Source organism: Sorex araneus, chromosome 5 (assembly GCF_027595985.1).
Source record: "Sorex araneus isolate mSorAra2 chromosome 5, mSorAra2.pri, whole genome shotgun sequence".
Classification (NCBI taxonomy): domain Eukaryota; kingdom Metazoa; phylum Chordata; class Mammalia; order Eulipotyphla; family Soricidae; genus Sorex; species Sorex araneus.
This window is the reverse complement of record NC_073306.1, coordinates 178,318,083-178,330,406: the sequence shown is the minus strand read 5'-3', so window position 1 is coordinate 178,330,406 and position 12,324 is coordinate 178,318,083.

Sequence of the window (12,324 nt, the reverse complement as noted above, 5' to 3'; positions counted from 1 at the left end):
CCTCTTCCAGAAGAGGAAGTTGAACTAGATGCCTTTTAAAGTTAGTTTCGTTTCAAACACAGTAGTAACCTAATGGTTTTTGTTTCCTCTTACTCTGGCCTATAATTTAGCAAGAATGCCAATCTCTAGAGAGGGCATCATAGAACAACCCACCTGTTTCACTCTACATATGGATACTGCTTACAATGCTATATGTAGAAACTTCTTTTTTTTTTTTCCTTTTGGGTCACACCCGGCGATGCACAGTGGTCACTCCTGGATCTGCACTCAGGAATTACCCCTGGCAGTGCTCAGGGGACCATATGGGATGCTGGGAATTGAACCCGGGTCGGCCGCGTGCAAGGCAAACGCCCTACCCGCTGTGCTATCGCTCCAGCCCCAGAAACTTCATTTTTAACATCCAACTTTGTTTATAAAATTTTATTCATTTTTGAATGTGCCTTGACATTGAATTTATTATGTAACCTGTTTGTGTTCTTACTCACAACTAAATAACTATGTACATCCATGTTACTTGTGGTTATTCCACCCAACTACCAATTCCTGTTAATTGTTTATTAGAATGTCTCTATTTACCCTACTTGAGAAATCTCTTCTTTCCAAATGATATGAACCTAACCTTTGTGATCATTGCTTTAATTTGTTGTTTGTAAGTATTTTTATCTAAAAAAGTTAAAAGAATATAAAACAATTTACATTATCTTACCATCCAGAATTAATTACAATTGTCATTTGAGTTCCAGTTTCTTCAGATATTACTACAGATATTACTAAAATCCCCTTTACCACTACTTCAAGTTTCAAGTTTCATTTATGGTTTTTGGGAGGCTATTGTTTAGGTTTGGGGGGGTCCACACCAGGCAATACTCAGGGTTTACTCCTGGCTTTCTGTTTAGGGATCACTCTTGGTGGGTTCGGAGCACCATATAGGATAACAGGGATTGAATCCTGTCTGCTGCGTGCTAGACAAGTGCTCTACACACTGTACTATCACTCCAACCTTAACATCTTGAGCCTTAAAGATATTTTTTAAAACAGCTCTTTCCCAGGAAGAAACATAAAAATATAATATATCCACAATAAGAGAAAAATACCTTTTAAGTGAGAAAGAGACAGAGAGACAGAGAGAGAGACAGAGACAGAGAGAGAGACAGAGACAGAGAGAGATAGATAGAGAGAGAGAGAGAGAGAGAGAGAGAGAGAGAGAGAGAGAGAGAGAGAGAGAGAGAGAGAGAGAGAGAGAAAATGAACCGCATAAAGACACACGAGCCTGAATTTGGGATTGCTCAGTTAAACTGAGTAAATAACAAAAAGTAAGTTCTCAGGCAAAAAAGAACAAAAGAGTATACAGCTGTAGTGAGAGATAAAAGGGAGGATAATTGGGATAAAAGGTGGAAAAAGTTAGATTATACAACCCAAATACTTGAAAATCAAACCAGATGAAGTCTTTTCAAATTCCACCCAGGTGTTACACAACTTACAAGAACAAGTGCAGAGCCAAGTTCCCTGAATTCCCCTAGTCATAGCAGGCTTGTAGTAATATACTAAGAGGGCATGGGGCCAGAAGCTACGTCTGAATAGACTTCACCCAGCAGACAACAGATGAGAGCATCCTTTTCAGGCCCAGAGAGGTACTGCAGCTGTGTTTCTCCGGCAGCCAAAAGTTAGAATAGAATGTGGACTTAGAGAGAAGGGGTTCCAGGGAAGTATTTCCTATTGTATTTGCTGGATATCAACCTGGTACTATTATCTGTAGGGGAAATCTGCAAAATAGTCTCTCGAAGTACAGCAGGCAGATTGCTTACTTTGCAGGCAGCCAGCCCTGGTTCAATCAGCCCCAGGACATATGGTCCCCTGAACCTTGTCAGAAGTCGTCCGCTGAGCCTTGACAGGAGTAATCCCTAAGTGCAAAACCCGAGTGTTCTGAGATCATGATCAGTCGAGTGTGCCCCCTACCCCCAAAAACTATCACCACCAACATCAACAAACATCTATCTCCAGAAATTACCAAGCATTTCAAATTTTCTAGTTTTCCTCTTTTCTTTTTCCCCAAGACCTTCATGCTAAATTTTGCTGCAGGTCTTTAAAAATTTAATTGATTTTTTTTCTTTCTTAAAAAAAATTAATGCAGTTCAGACAGTATGTATATAATAGTACCAACGTCTATAGTTTTTGTGTCCAGTTACTGGACCTCACCATCAGCAAAGTACCCAAGATCCTCCACCAATATCATTACATCATTCTGGTCCATATCATCATCCCCCAACCCACTCCTTCTTGTAATCTTGGTTCTGTAATCCAAGGCCATAGGTTTGTTATCATTTCACACTCTTTCCTTATTTTGTTTCTGCATATTCCGCATATAAGGAGATTATTTGTTATTTGTCTTTTTCCTTCTTATTGTGCTTAACATGATGTTCTATTCAAGTTACAGCAAACAGTATGACTTTGTCTCTTCTTATCTCTGTATAGTACTTCATTGTGTAACTATACCATAACTTATTTATTCACTCATCTGTCATGGGACATTTGGGTCGTTTCCTTATCCTATCTATTACAAGCAGCTCCACAATGAACATAAGAATGCATATATCTTTTCAAATTTCTGTCTCTCTGTGTTTGGGGGTCAGATACCTAGATATAGGACTGCTGGCTCTGGGGGATCTTTGTAGAAACATTTTTGGGGCAGCCATTCTGGGCTTGACCATATTTACTACTGTCCACTTTGAAATTACTTCTATATTTGATTTTTGACCAAGACAGACTTAACACGATCTGGCTTCTCCAAACTTTAGAGTAACTTCTTCCTTATTTTAAACTTCTGAACTCCACTTTCATAGAACATAATAATTTAGAAAACTTGTCAGTGCAACTATTCTCTCTCTACTTTGAGATACACTTTTCCAAAAAGAAAATTTTTTTGCTAGCTTAATTTCTTTACTTTTCTTTCTAGTTTTTACGGAGGCATCTTGCTTTACAATATTGTTAATGTCAGTTTCATGCACACAGTATTCTAGCACTATGCCCTCTGCGTCCCTGGACATGTGGCAAGGGCCCCCTCCACCCGCTCCTGACTCCACTCCTATAGTAAGCACAGTTCTAGGCTCAATGGAGTTTTTGCTTCGATACTTTCTCTTTCCTATCCCAACTAAGATACCCATTTTAGGGACAAAAGTGATAGCACAACAGGTAGGGTGCTTGCCTTGCACACAGCCAAGCCACATGTCATCCCTGGAGCCCATCGGGTCCCCCAATCCTGACAGGAGTGATACCTGAGCACGGAGTCAGGAGTAAGCTCTGAGTACCACTGGGTATAGCCCAACCACAAAAAAGAGATTATCATTTTATAATGGTCCTTAAAGTGAGATATCAGAAAGAAAAGAACCAACTTGTAATTTATACTATGTGGATCACCAACACTCTTTTTTTGAACATCATGAGACATTGCATATATTTGAAACAGACATCTGTTAAACCACAGATTTTTCTTTTTTTTGGGGGGGGGTCACTCCTGGTAATGCTCAGTCACTCAGGAATTACTCCTGACGGTGATCGAGGGACCATATGGGATGGTGGGGATTGAACCCAGGTCGGCCGCGTGCAAAACAAACGCCCTACCTGCTGTGCTATTGCTCTAGCCCCACCACAGGTTTCTTTTGAACTGAATTTGGGCAACTAACAGCAAATAATTCATACATGTACAGCAATAGGGAAGAATATTTTTGATCACAGAGGCAACTTTAGACCATCTTGAAGGCATTAAGTTTATGGTTTTCAGTTTCAGCTTTATATTAAAATTACTTGGGGTCTTGGAATAAAACATAAAATATAACATGTCTAGGTTTCATCCCTACAGATTCTAATTTAATTGGTTGAGGTGTGATCTGGTCAGTTTATTCTAATTTGTAGTTAAGGTTGAAAATCATTATTTAAGCTTCTGTAGTTTTCATTTAGTCACTTCTTTTCAGGAATTAAATGAGTACTTATGGCTAATACAGTTCATTGGTGACGCTATCTAGAATGCTAAAATAAGTGTAGCTTGGCCTCTGCTTTACAATGAGCTTGCAGGGCAATGGGAGAGGCATAACATAAATAAGAACAATGCAATAAGGATTTTGATTTTAAAAAGTTAGTGCAGAGTTATGGAAACATAGATAAGGCGGCAATTAAAATCTCCCGGGGAACATTTCTGGATTCATTAAGCCAACAAAGAGTGAACTGCCAGAGGATGGAGAAGTTGTATGCAAATAACTAGTAGGTATAAACAAAATAATGAAAAAGCCAACCATTCTTTAGCTGTTTTAAAGGTCTTTGTTTTACAATTGGTATTGTTATGGCTTTAATCTAAATTCACTGCATCTCTTAGTTAGGAAGGGCTCACACCTTACTAGTTCTACAAAGTTTTATCCAAGTCAGTAATTGACACTATAGTTCATACTCAGGTCACCTGGGTTGTTTTGTAACAAAAGTTTGCTGATTTACCCTGAAAGAAAGTTTTGAAATCTCCCTTATCATCGACACACAGGTAGAAAGGACACTGTATTGTTATGAAGGGACATGGAGGTTCTCAAATGATACTGGAGTAATGGTTGAACAGCTATGTAAATTAATCCACTGAATTGTACTTTTAAATAATGGGATTTAGGGAATGTAAATTACATTGCTACTTAAAAAACAAAAATGTGGCACATGTAAAGTGAAAAATAAATCACTCCAAAATTCCCTGGAGTGATTCTAATGTGTTATTTTGATTAAGAACAACAGACTGAAATCTTAAAGCTCACAGATGTGGAGGCTTTCAGTGCAGTGATTAAAAGAGGTGGCAACTGAGAAAAGGGACATCTTACAGACACAGAACCTTCAACCGAAAGACTAATTGAGACTTCACATGCCACTCTAAAAGACTGCCAACCCCTGAGGGTACAGTTTAAAGTGCTCTGCTTTATGGTCCAAGGTCCAACCTTGCAGTTCATCCTTGCATTTCACTCACACAAGCAATTTCAGAGATTTTAATATACTGTATCCTTTAGTGCTACACTAAAATAACTGCAGCACGCAGTCTCTAAGCCCTATTAACATCAAAATGTCTGTTTCAAAGATCACTATAATGGAGAAGTTAGATATTTTAGAATACAAAAGTATGTTCTGATAAAGATAGAATGAGGACTAGTAACATTTTATAATCACATGTGAACATCAAAAGGAGACAAAGAACTTCTGTTTAGTAAGTTAATTCAACAGAATGAAAACAAACACTTAAACAACTGACTTCTAAGAAGTTGTTTTTCTAGGCAGCCAAATCTGAGTTGATACAGACACGATCAAAATCCATTAGTACCCAAGTCTCTACAAATGAGCTGGTCATACCTTCTTTCAGTGCAATAGATCTAATGCCAATGTAACATTAAATACTTCCTGTGTGATTATAAGATAATAATTAAACTCCTTTAAAGTTGAAGGCCTTTTTCTCACAAGTTTATGAGCAGGTATAATTTTACATTGATTTCAACGCCAGTCATTTAGCACATTTACATTGCAACACATCTTATTAAGGTGAATAAGTCAGCTTCAGGATAACCTGAAAAGCAGGTTTCACAGTAATCAAAAGTCTTCCCCAAAACAAAAGCTCACGTCTAGATGGATTCATTAGTGAATTCTTTCATACATTTAAAGAGGACCTATTGCCTGTCCTTTTTAAGCTTTTCCAGTAAATTGAACAGAAACACCCCCAAACAGATTCTATGAGGCACATTAGACCCTAGAACTAAAAGCAGACAGAGACACCACAAAATTAAAAAAATTACAGTCTGATATCCCTGATAAACATGAATGCAAAGATTATCAACAAAATCTTAGCAAATAGAATCCAGTGAATCATCAAAATATCACACACCATGACCAAGTAGGATTAATTTCAGGATGAATAACATTAGTGTTCTTAATAACATGCTATAATGTTATATAATAATATTAATAACATGAGCAACCATCCTAAGGATAGTTGAACATTCGCAAGTCAATCAACATAATCCATTACATGAATAAAAGAAAAGATAAAAACCATATGATCTTAAATGCAGGGAGGGCATTTCACAAGATCTAGCGCCTGTTTATGATGAAAACTCTCAGCAAAATGGGAATTATAGGAACTTTCCTCAATATTGTCAAAACAATCTACCACAAGCCCATGGCAAGCATTATTCTTAATGGAGGAAAACTAAAAGCCTTCCCTCTAAGATCAGGAATAAGAAGAGGATGCCCACTCTCACTCCTTCTATTCAATATAGTACTAAAAGTACTCACACCATAGCAGTTAGGGAAGAAAAATATATTAAGGGCATCCAGATAGGAAAGGAAGAAATCAAGCTCTCACTATTTGCAGATGATATGATGCTATATTTAGAGAACCCTAAAGCCTCTACCAAGAAGCTCCTAGAAACAATAGATTTATATGGTAAAGTCGCAGGCTACAAAATCAGTACCCAAGAGTCCAGGGCTTTCATATATGCAAATAGTGAGAGAGAAGAAAGTGATATGAAAAAAGCATGCCCAGAAAATCACAATCATGCCCAGAAAATCAAGTACCTCTGAATCAGCTTAACTAAGGAGTTAAAGGACCTGTACCCCCCCCCCAAAAAAAAACAACCCTACAAAACTCTACTTCAAGAAGTAAAAGAGGACACAAAGAAACGGAAACACATCCCTTGCTCATGGATAGGGAGAATTAACATTGTCAAAATGGATAATGTCCCAAAGCATTATACAGATTCAATGTGAGCCCTATAAGGCTACCCATGATATTTTTTCAAAGAAATTGATCAAGCACTCCTGAAATTCATATGGAACAACAAGCACCCACGGATAGTTAAAGCAATTCTTGGGGGAAAAGATGGGAGGCATAATCTTCCCAAACTTCAAACTGTACTACAAAGTTATTACTAATACAGCAACTATAGTTTATGATTCTATCATTTGATAGTGCCAAAAATGACCAACTGGCTCAGACAACAGATGCTTTACCTCCTCCTATGATCTGCTGGTTGCTTCTCTGTATCTTTCTCTTTCAAAAGCAGTCAACCAGCAAAACAGCTACTTAGATATATAAAATTGTGTTAAAATTTATGTACCTATTCCATTGTATCTGGTTCCCACTATCATTGCACAGCATCCTGAATTCTATAGTCTGTGGATCCAAATTAGGTCATGCTAATTTTAAAAACTATCTGTGTTAGAGTTAACCTGTAATATCCTCCAAAACCAGTCAAACCACTTTTATTCCATTCCTGGAGTCCTGTTTTCTTTATAAAGTGTACATTTTCCAGAGTACAACCATTTAAAAACACCAAGCCCGTTCATGTCAGTTCTCTGACTAATAACCTTCTTTAGAACTCTGACATCATCTCCCCTGCCCCTGCTCCATCTTGTTCATTACAGTTTGGCCACACTGTCCATTTACTATTATTTTCCCCCAGATTCAGGGTCCTGGTCTTCTTAGAAACACTCGTTACCCAGAGATTTGCCTTCTTGTCTCCTTTTTATTCATGTCTAAGTACAAATACCACATTATGGCAAAGTACTCCTTAATCAACCAAAAGCATAATTCCACCATTCCTCATCATTAAATTGTCCTGTTTATTTTCTCTTGGACTCTTCTCAGGAAAAGATATAGTCATGATTGCTTATTTATGCATCATATTAGCATTTGCCCTCCTCCCTCCCCCCCACCCATATACACAACTAGAATGTGAATTATTTTCTTTTTTTTTATTCCTAGAGCCAGTAGAGTACCTAATGTATGGTAGATGTTGACCCAATTGTTGATAAATAATGAGTTAATGAATTTTTTTCACTGTCGTCCCATTGTTCATTGATTTGCTTGGGCGGGCACCCGTAACTTCTCCATTGTGAGATTTGTTGTTACTGTTTTTGGCATATCAGATATGTCACGGGGAGCTTGCTAGGCTCTGCCGTGTGGGTGGGATACTCTTGGTAGCTTGCCGGGCTCTCCAAGAGGGACAGAAGAATCAAACCTGGGTCGGCTGTGTGCAAGGAAAACGCCCTATCCACTGTGCTATCGCTCCACCCTAGTTAATGAACGAATCTCCCAAACCATGGTCCAGAGAAAGTCTTTATTCCATCCTCCATTTTAAAATGAGAAATAAAAAGATATCAGCCAAATAACTTTCAATATAACAAAGTATAATATTAACTCTTTCAGAAGTAGCCAATTTGAATTTCATTTTGGGTCTACAAATGCACCCAGTAAAGTTATCTGAATTTTTTTTTATATCACTAATCTATATGACTTATTCAGGACTATATAGTGACCTCAAGGAATTTGCAAGGCAGATGATGTTCTAGTACCCCAACTTCTGAAATCTGATAAATTTCAGCCAGAAAATGGGGGGAAGAAACAAAGACACTAAAAGGAAATCTAGTGATGTTTTTTATATACCAAAATAGACATCATTTAAAGAATAATATATATACACGTACATACATCCATATCATTCTGTATATACTATTTTATCAGAGGTAAGGAACCATGGACATAAAAGTAAAATAGTTTGCCTACTATTACATCAATGGTAATTTTCTGGGGCGGGTTTGAATGTAAGTTTACCTCCTAAATTCACATTTTTAGCTATAATGGGATTAGAAAAAATAGAAAAAATAGAAATGTTTGGAAAATTTGTATTACATTTATAAGGACATTCTTTTAATTAAAAGTCAATTACTATCTCTATAATATATCCCAACTATTTTAGAAGCAGTATTTTTTATATATTAAATTTTGTTACAAATTCTAAAGGATCAGAAGTGACAGTACAGCAGGTAGGGCATTTGCCTTGCATGCTGGCCTCCCAGATTAAATCCGTACCATCTATGGTCCCCTGAGGCCTCCAGGAGAATTGTATCTAAGCAGAGAAACAGGAGTAAGCCCTGAGCACACCTCCATGTGTGGCCCCAAAGGTAAAATAAGGTGAAACAATAAAGTTTATGGCATATGATGCTAGATAAATGCTTTCTAATCCTTAGTAGACTTACTAATGAACATAACTTGGGTAAGAATATTCTAGATTCCTCATTAATCAACTATTACTTGGAATGTTTTTTTTTTTTTTGCTTATTGGGTCACACCTGGCGATGCACAGGGGTCACTGCTGGCTCTGCACTCAGGAACTACCCCTGGCGGTGCTCAGGGAACTATATGGGATGTTGGGAATCGAACCCAGGTCGGCCTCGTGCAAGGCAAACGCCCTACACGCTGTGCTATTGCTCCAGCCCCTGTTTTACTTGGAATGTTTTAATGTGCAAAGACCAAGTGTTCTTAGATAAGTTTCTAATTGGGGGCAAAAAAAATGTACATATATATATACATATATATATATGTATTGAGAACTAGCAAGTAGCAGATGTTTTAACTAACTATTAGTCATCAAAACTCAGGGGAAAATCACTTCCACAAAGTTAAGAAATATTTAAATTGTGGCTGGAGAGGCAGTATAGTGGGTAGAGTGCTTGCCTCGTATACAACTGACCTGGATTTGATCCCTGGCACCATATATGTTCCTTTGAACATGCCAGGAGTGAAGCCTGAGTACAGAGCCAGGAATAAGCCCTGAGTAGAGTCTAGTGTGGCCCACCTGCCTGCCCTGCCACCCCCAAAAACCCAAAACATGAAGGATGCCACTCATGAATAATTTTTCTCTGCAATGGCCACAAACCAGTCATTACTCTCACCTTCAGTCTGGTTCATCACTGCACCATTTTTATCATTATATTTATTTTAGACTGCAATTACTGTTTCTGTCTCCTACTAATTGTTGCTTCAGGATGACAGAGACTGTCTGATCACCACTGAGTCCTCCAGCACCTAAGTAAAAGATATAATAAGAAAAGAACTCACAGAAAAAGATATAATAAGAAAAGAACTCACAGAAAATCTGTGGGAATTTTAGGTTTGGGTTGAATCCAACACTGAGTGCAGCTTAAATCTAAATGACTTTGTTTAATGTCAGGCTGGCCTTTAACATATCTCAGTTAAGTGACTTTTAGGGTTGAGAGTTAAAATACAGGACCGTTGGTAAAATTTAAATTTTAGATAAACAACTAATAAATACTTTCCTTGTTTTGTTTTGTTTTTGCACCACACACAGCAGTGGCTACTCCCAATTCTGGGACCATGCCATCTCTGGGCCTCTCCCATGCAAGGCAAGCACATTAACACTTGAGCTATCTAACTGAACTAGACATATTTTTAGTGTAAGTACGCCCTAGGCAATGTTTAGGCAACTCATAACAAAAATATTATTTCAAATTCAGCATTTATTTATTTATTTATTTATTTATTTATTTATTTATTTTTGCTTTTTGGGTCAAAACCAGTGATGCTCAGGGGTCACTCCTGGCTCTGCACTCAGGAATTAGCCCTGGCCATGCACAGGGGACCATATGGGATGCTGGGAATCGAACCTGGGTCGGCTGCGTGCAAGGCAAACGCCCTACCTGCTGTGCTATTGCTCCAGACCCCTCAAATTCAACATTTAATTGGCCATATCTATTCTTAATTTGACAACCCTACAGTGATTTTCAGATATTTGTTATTTGGGAATAGGGATAAAAATAGCAACTTCTTTTGATGTAGTTGCATTTGTTGTTTTGATATCTTTACCAACGGTGTCAAATCATTGAAAACAGCTCTGAGGTCTATATCTTGGAGAATTCTGCTTGTCTCCCTCAGTGTATTTTAATGAATTATGGTCAAATGTTTATGTCTTTAATCCATGTTGAATTAACTTTTGTGAGTAGCATGAGATGCAGTTTCACATTTTGCACCTGGTGCTTTTCCAGCACCATTTGTTGAAGAGACTTTCTTGTTCCACTTATTGCCTCCAACTACTTTGTCAAGAATGACTTGTACAGGGGCCGGAGCGATAGCACAGCGGGTAGGGCGTTTGCCTTGCAAGCGGCCGACCCGGGTTCGACCCCCGGCATCCCATATGGTCCCCCAAGCACTGCCAGGAGTGATTCCTGAGTGCAAAAGCCAGGAGTAACCCCTGAGCATCGCTGGGTGTGACCCAAAAAGCAAAAAAAAAAAAAAAAAAAAAAAAAAAAAAAGAACGACTTGTACATCAATCTGAGGTTTTATCTCTGGGCTACTGATTCTTCTATTGATCTAAGAATCTCTATTGAAGTACCACAAGAATCTCTATTGAAGTACCATGCCATTTTGATTACTATAGGTTTGTAGTAGAATTTAAAGTCATAAAACACAATACATTCCTTGTTATTCTTTCTAAAATTTCTTTGGTTTTTTGAAGAGTTTTATTATTCCATAAAAATTATAGTAGATTTTATTCAAAATGAATAAATAGGGAAGCTGGAGTGATAGTACAGCAGGTAGGGCATTTGCCTTGCACGTAGCCGACCCGGGTTCGATTCCCAGCATCCCATATGGTCCCCTGAGCACAGCCAGGGGTAATTCCTGAGTGCAGAGCCAGGAGTAACCTCTGATCATCGCCAGGTATGACCCCCCAAAAAATGAATAAAGAATGTCATGGGAATTTAATGGGGACTGCATTAAATCTATATAATGCTTTAGGTAGGATGACCATTTTTGACAAAGTTGATTCTTCTAGTTCATAAGCCTGAATTTTTTCCCATCTCCTAATGTCCTCTTCTACTTATTTTAATTATGACACAGTTTTCAGCATATAATTATTGGATGCAATAAACCAAAGGACTAGTATTATATACATTCAATATGTGCTAGCACAGCAGGTAGGGAATTTGCCTTGCATGTGGCAGACCTGGGTTCAATTCCTCCATCCCTCTTGGAGAGCCTGGCAAGCTACCGAGATTATCCCGCCTACACGGCAGAGCCTGGCAAGTTACCTGTGGCATATTCCATATGCCAAAAACAGTAACAACAAGTCTCACAATGGAGTCATTACTGGTGCCCGCTCAAGCAAATTGATGAACAAAGGGACTAAAGTGACAGTGAAGCTCTCAAAGATCAACAACATTATAATCTATCTATCAATAACGCTCTCTCAAAGCTCAGCAGTATGAACAACAAATCCAATAATCTCATTTTTTAAATTGGGGATAAAACACAAACAGGTACTTCCTAAAGTAGATGAATGGATGTCCAGTAGGCATATGAGACGATATTCAATATCACTTACTATCTGGAAATGAAAATAAAAACAGCAATAAGAAGCCATAGCACACCAATGAGTATGGCATATTATTAAAAAGCTTGGAAACAACCAGTGTTGGTAGGGATGTGGTGAAAAAGGAACCCTCATTCACTGTTGG